The sequence below is a fragment of the Alligator sinensis genome, unplaced genomic scaffold (genome assembly GCF_000455745.1).
Source record: "Alligator sinensis unplaced genomic scaffold, ASM45574v1 scaffold374_1, whole genome shotgun sequence".
Lineage (NCBI taxonomy): Eukaryota > Metazoa > Chordata > Crocodylia > Alligatoridae > Alligator > Alligator sinensis.
The window spans coordinates 901047-907826 of NW_005842383.1; the positions used below are offsets into that span (position 1 = coordinate 901047).

General features: G+C 43.5%; 1 protein-coding gene across 1 annotated transcript in view; it reads right to left on the reverse strand.

Annotated features, from left to right (window-relative positions):
- Window positions 1–6149, reverse strand: part of NCOA4 (nuclear receptor coactivator 4) — a 19956-nt gene extending 13807 nt beyond the window's left edge. The window contains exon 1 of the mRNA XM_006029507.3: window positions 5938–6149. The gene's annotated coding sequence lies outside the window, so the exon portion shown is untranslated. The remainder of the gene's footprint in view (window positions 1–5937) is intronic.
- Between the last annotated feature and the right edge of the window lie 631 nt (window positions 6150–6780).

The following is a 6780-nucleotide window of genomic DNA, read 5'->3' on the forward strand; positions in this document are numbered from 1 at the left end:
GGAGCCGCCTCGCAGTCGGGGGTGGCGGGGCGCCAGGCCGGGCCAGGAAGAGCCCCCACGGCAGCCCGGGCTCCTCCACGGGTCTCGCTGCTTCCCTGCGCCCCAGCTCACCCCTTCCCCGACAGAAGCCGACCCAGCCGCAGGGCGCTGTGTTCCCGGCTGTGCCTCGGGCGCGGGGACGAGCTCCCTTGCAAAATTATCGCCAGGGATTTTTCAAACCGTCAGAAGCCAAATAGAAAAGCAGGGAACAGGGGGGCAAAACAACCCTTTGAACTGACACCTGAAACCCGGTGGGTCAGACCTGCCCTTCTTGCTGCGAGCCATCCCTGGCTGTCACTCCTGGAAAAAATGAAGGGAACTGGCACTGAGTGTACAACGTAGGGAACACATACATGAAAAGACCTGCACACACAGGACTCACTGGCATGGTGTAAAAGGCTGATGGCCAAGTCATGAAGATTTCCTTTAAAATAACTGAGCCTTTAGAAAAAATAGTAAATATCAATAATTACATTGAGTCAATCTAATCCTTTCAGAATATATATATATGAAACTAAAAGTATAACCAGGAGTGGAACAGTATTTTTGAAGGCAGGGCTTTAACTACCTGGTGTGCATCTACTTTAGCCTGCCCCAATGAAACCTCAAATGATAAGATTTCCTCCAAAATCAGTTCTCAAGTGCACCTGAATGCCCTAAATTATCACTTTTGAGTGAACAAATCTAACATCTACTCCACTCTTCCTGAAACTGAAGGAATCAGAAGTTCTCCAGATCTTCCTGCAAGACCAGGCTCCTGGATTTAAAAAAAAAAGGGGGGGAGCACTGCATGCAACAGACGGACAGGAGCCCAACAGGACAAGATCTCTCAAAAGTAGCCATTTAAGGTCAGACTACACTATTAGAATGCCTCTTGCTTATACAGGTCCCATAAAGGACCATTTAAATTTAGGACCAAAGTCTCAAAGTAATAATCATAAAACAATATCCTATCTACTAGGTTTTGACGTATGTAGGAGTTAACATATGTATAACATTAAAATCTCACATTTAAAAAAATATTCTCAAAAGCTAGAGTGGACCACTTAAAGACTTCCACATTAGTTAGGAGTGTACCTACCCCATATGTTTCCATTTGGCTCTACCCTAGCAATACAGGTGGCCAATTAACCCAATGATACTTTTTTCTCCAGTAAATATTTTCTCCTGTCATCTGCCAGTTTAAACCACAAAACCAAGCATTGCAATGCATTCCACTATTTTGCCATATCCAGTGGAGATGTGGCAATATGCATTACATAACTACGCACACATGGAATAATAACCCTATGGGTTTATTTATTTGTTCAGGGGAAAGGGCTAAAAGTCTGTAAATATCTGTCATGTTTAAGTATCTAAATTTTCTGCTTCTGTCTTAATAACAGCCAAATATATATAAAGCATTCCTACCCCCTGTTCTAAAGGAAACCAACTTAGAAGCTATGCTTCAGTCTGCATGCTTTATTACAAGAAACACAGCAATGCCTAAAATAGGCAAGGGTATTTATACCCAAAAGCTTGCAAAGAACAATTGTTCCAACTATCTGAGTTGGTCTAATAAAAGATATCAGACTTACCCAAAGAACCTTGTGTCTGCCTAAAACAGGCAAAGCTTTTTCTTTTCCCTACAGTTTGCTTTTTGGTCTCTAGTCAGCTTCCAGAACCAGATTTCCTGGCTCTTTCACACAGCAACAAGAGAGAGAATAGGCAGAGAAAACAGAAAAGGTAAAACTGAAGTTAACAGAGAGAGCAAGTCCAGTATCAATAGCAGCATGTTACCTGGTCAGAATTGTCCATCAACACCTGTCTAAAAATGGGGGGAAATTGTGTTAACTAGTAACTCCTTAGGAAGAGGACTGTTGACTAACTCCAGGCATTAAATGTTTATCTGTAAAATCGTGACACAGGTGTGGCCTCAGGAGAGTGAGAGAGAGATGATAAAACTATTGTACTCAAAACTAAGAGTCATTTCCCTGCTCACTAAAACATTAACTTTTTATACTGCTCCTCTGACTTTAAGTTCAAGACACTTAGAAGTGCTGTTGTTTTAATGAAAGGATCACATGCCTTTGGTGGTGGGGGGAGCAGGAGCATTTAGTTGCCTAGGCAATCTACCAGCAGAACCAGTTTTACCAGTTTTAAATCCACAGCATAAGTAGCTGAATTACTGATCACCTAAGACTACTCCCATGAACTTTGAATGCAAACAAAGTAAAAAATCACCTCTAATAAACTGAAGTTTCCTAAACTTAATCACCAAAGAAACCATGCTTGAATAAGACTCGTATTTGACAGACCCCAGTCTACACTAGTAAAATTACCTCTTGTGGTTCTCAGCACTATCTCCCCAATAGTCCAAACTGAGCCAGTGCTGAAAACTCTTTAAATTGTTACTGCTTGTCTATATTAGAAAAATCATTTCCCATTATACCCACAACAAACTGTATATTTCCTGAGTACTCAACCCACAGTTGGTTTGGGGGAATTGCAATGAGCAGATAGCGAAGCACTGTAACCAAATGTAGAGACTACTCCCTAGAGATGAACATTTCAATACAAAATAGCATGCATGTTTCAAAAACAGGGTGTCAGCATGCACACACACAAATATATTTTTTCTGCCCTCAAAAAAGCATGAAGTTTGTGTATGCTGCTTTTAATAAGTTAGAAGCCAAAAACTTTAACATTAGAAACTGAAAACAAGGGAGGAATCTGGAAATCATCACCTTAGTAAATTAAAAGGCTTCAAATAATGCACTCTCTCACAGAGGAGATTGAAATGGTCTTTATCTACCCAAGCACCACTCTGGAACTACGCCAGAGAAAGAGAACTCACTTAGCTATGCTTTCCATTTATACTCCCAGTGGAATAACCATACTGAATCAAGTGTACAATTTGCTCTGGACTATCAGTACATAGAATATTTTGAAATTTTACAAGTGCTTGCATGTGGAAAGTATTTCCCATGAGTTCTAGATGCCTGACCAGTTTGTGAGTTTCAGAAGTCTCTAGAATAATCAGAGCTAATTTTGGGGTGGTCTTTTACTGGACCAACTACATGTTCAGAATAGCTTCTGAATGCAAGACATTCCTCATCAGGTGACCTGATAAAGATCAGGATGAAAATCTCAAAGCATAAGATCATCACAGCACCAATTTTACATGGAAGGGAAAAAAAAGTATTCACATGAGCATCCTTAAAGCCTTTTTTAAAACAACTAAATCTACTACCACACTCAACACACGGCACCTAAGTATACAATTACTAGTTCTTTATAACTTGATTTTTTTTCCTTCCGAAATTATGAACTGTACAGATATTTCATGATTGCCAGCTTTTTATTCCATTATTTTTTATGCTTCCACTGAAACTCCAAGAGAACACCAAACCTTCTTCTACTGTCATCTTCTCCTTCAAATCGATGCCCAAGTCATAAATGCCAGGTATGCCAAATTTATGTAATAGTTACAAGCTTCAAGAATGGCTAATAAAATCCTAAAAGCTCATTCATACCACCTGCTCCATTGCCTAGTAACAAATGTTAACTGTTTTCCAAACTTCCAGTAAACACAGCACAAGACAGGGCTAGTTGGTTTTGCTTGGATTATTTCTTAATTACTATAAGTGTTCTTTTTCTACTTGAAGCTCTAGATTAGAAAAAGAAATCCTTTATTTATTTACCCACCAACCTGATGGATATTTCTGACAGTTCTAAGTCACTAAACCTTGCATGCTGTGAAAAGAAACAGAAGTCAGGCACAGCTGTATGCTCATACTCAATTAGTATAAAGCCTCTACAACAAACTGACTAATCATGTTGCTTGATCTGATTGTTTACAGGGGACCTGAAGAGAAACATTTAGTGGTCTCCATTTCATTGAATTACAGAAAATTAGGGTTGGAAGGGACCCCAAGAGGTCATCTCATCCAACACTGCTCAAAGCAGGGCCATCCTCAATTAGATCATCCCAGCCAAAGTTTTGTCTAGCCGTATCTTAAAAACTTCCAGGATGGGGATTGCACAAGCTCTCTAGGTAATCTGTTCTAGTGTTTTACTACCCCCTTAGTGAGAAAGTTTTTTCCTAATATCCAACTCCTTGTTCTGTCATCCACCACCACTGAAAACAGTCTCTAGCTCCATCCTCTTTGGAACCACCCTTCAAGTAGTTGAAGGCTGCCATTAAATCCCCCCTCAGTCTTATTTAGTTTGGAGAAAAGAAGCCCAGACCCCTCAACCTCTCCTCAAGTCATGTCCCCCAACCCCCTCACCATTTTTGTTGCTCTCCACTAGACTCTCTCCAATTTCTCCACTTCCTTTCTGTAGTGGGGGGCCCAAAACTGGACACAGTACTCCAGATGTGGCCACTCCTCAAGATAACACCAATGTGGGGGGGAGTACTTGATACGTTGGAGGGTAGGGCTAGGATTCAGAGACCTCAACAAATTGGAGAACTGGACCAAAAGAAATGTCATGAGATTCAACAAAGACAAGTGCAAAGTCCTGCTCTTAGGATGGAAGAATCCCAAGCACTGGTACAGCCTGGGGACCAACTGACTAAGCAGCAGCTCTGCAGAGAAGGACCTGGGGGTTACAGTGGATGCCAAGCTGAATATGAGCCAACAGTGTGCCCTTGCTGCAAAGAAGGGCCTACTGGGCTGCATTGATAGGAGTGTCTTTGTTGAATCTCATGACATTTCTTTTGGTCCAATTCTCCAATTAATAAGAAACTACATATCAAACCAAATACACTTGTTAAGGTACTTTCTACTCCAAAATGATTTCCATCTTGCTCCATTCCATTGCATTAAGGCTGCGCTGCATCCCCACCGCAGAAATGCTGTGATCAAGTTGTGCAATATGTTACAAAAGCCTGCACGGTACCTCAAAAACAGAACTTTGAGCAGTGACAGAACTACAGTTAAACAGGGTACATGCAGGGTTATCACAATGCATGATATAGATGTAGCAAAAACAGATGCAACAGGACCCAAAAAACCCCTCCTTTTTAAAAGATAAGTATCCTCTTAAGGCATATAATTCAAGAGTGGTTACTGGGAGAGGCATTGATTAGTTAAAATAATTTGAACTTAATATTGGATCTTTAAAGGTAGATCTTACAAGGAAAATCAAAAGGTATTTCCCTTCAAGACTGAAGTACATGAGGTGTGGGAAAATAGATTCAGGTTGAAACTCAAAAAGGAATTCTACAACAAGTGAAAAATCGGTCATATTACTAGGGAACAGTAGAGGAGTATCACATGGGCATGCAAAGAGAAAATTAGGAAAGCCATGGCACGATTTAGGTGCAAGTGGAAAGGGACATAAAAGGCGATAAAGTATGTCAAGAGAAAGACCAAAGAAAATATAGGTCCCTTATGGAATATGGAAGGCAACCCAGTCACAGAGGATGGTGAGAAGGCTGAAGTAATGCCTTTATTTTACTTCAGCTTTCACAAATAAAGGCAGCTACCAGATGACAAGTGCAGCCAGCAACACAGACAGGCAGAAACAAACAAGCACGCATAGTTGAAGAACAGGTAAGGAATTACTTAGAGAAGTAGATACTTTCAAGTCAGCAGGGCCAGACAGGAGGCTTCCTAGGCTACTAAAAGGATTGGCTGAGTGAATTTCAGGACCACTCTCCTCTCTTTGAGAACTTACGGAGGTCAAGTGAGGTCCTGAATTGCTGAAAAAGGGCAAATATGGTACCCATCTCTAAGAAAAGAAATGGGGGTGTTCTGGGGAATTACAGACCTGCCAGTCTGACTTTTGATACCTAGAAAGATCATGGAACAGGTCCTCAAGAAAGCTAGGGTGAAGCATCTAGAGGGGAACAAGGTGATGATGAGGAACACCCAGCTTGGATTCACCAACAGCAAGAAATGCCAAACCAACCTGATTCCCTTCTATGATAAGACGATAGCCTCTGTGGTTGGGGGAAGCAGTGGACGTGATGCACCCTGACTTTAGCAAGACTTCTTTAGCCGTCTCCCACGAGGTTCCTAACAAGTGAAGGAAATAAAGCAGATGAAAGTACTGCAAGGGCACAGAACTGGTTGGATCACTGGGTTCAAACAGCTCAATGTCTGGTTGAGAGGAGCTATGAAGTGGGGTTCCCGGGGGGTCTGTTCTGGGTCTCGTCTTGCTCAACATCTTCATTAATGATTTGGACAATGGGACCATGTACACACGGAGCAGACTTGTGAATTTTGGTGCCGCACTGGGTGGAGCTGCAGACACTGGAGGGCTGGGACAGGATAGAACAACCTAGATGGAGTGGGCAAGTGCTCTGCACTAAACCAGAATGAATTCAGCAAGGACTAGTGCCAAGTTCTGCACTGGGGACAGAACAACAGTACACAGACAAGCGTCCAGGCCGCACTACAGGGAAGGACCTGGCGGTTACTGTCGAGCCAACGGAGCACTCTCATCGCTAAACAAGCCAAAAGTGATCGGGGCTGTCAGCAGGACAGTGATTCTTAGGCTCCCCGCAGCTTGGGAGGCCCCGGAGCCAGGCTGCAGCTGCGCACTCCAGGGGAGCTGCAACTGGAGAGCCGGCCCGGGCAGCAGCAGGGCTCGGGGCCCTGGGCCGCGGGCACGGGGCCGGAGCTGTTCCCGGGGAGCGGAGTGGAGCGGGCGGAGGCGGCGCTGGACAGCAGCCCGGAGGGCAGAGCCGCAGGGCCGGGGCCGCAGACGCTCCCGGGTAGCGGCGACGCTGGCCCCCGCGGGGCGGGGGCC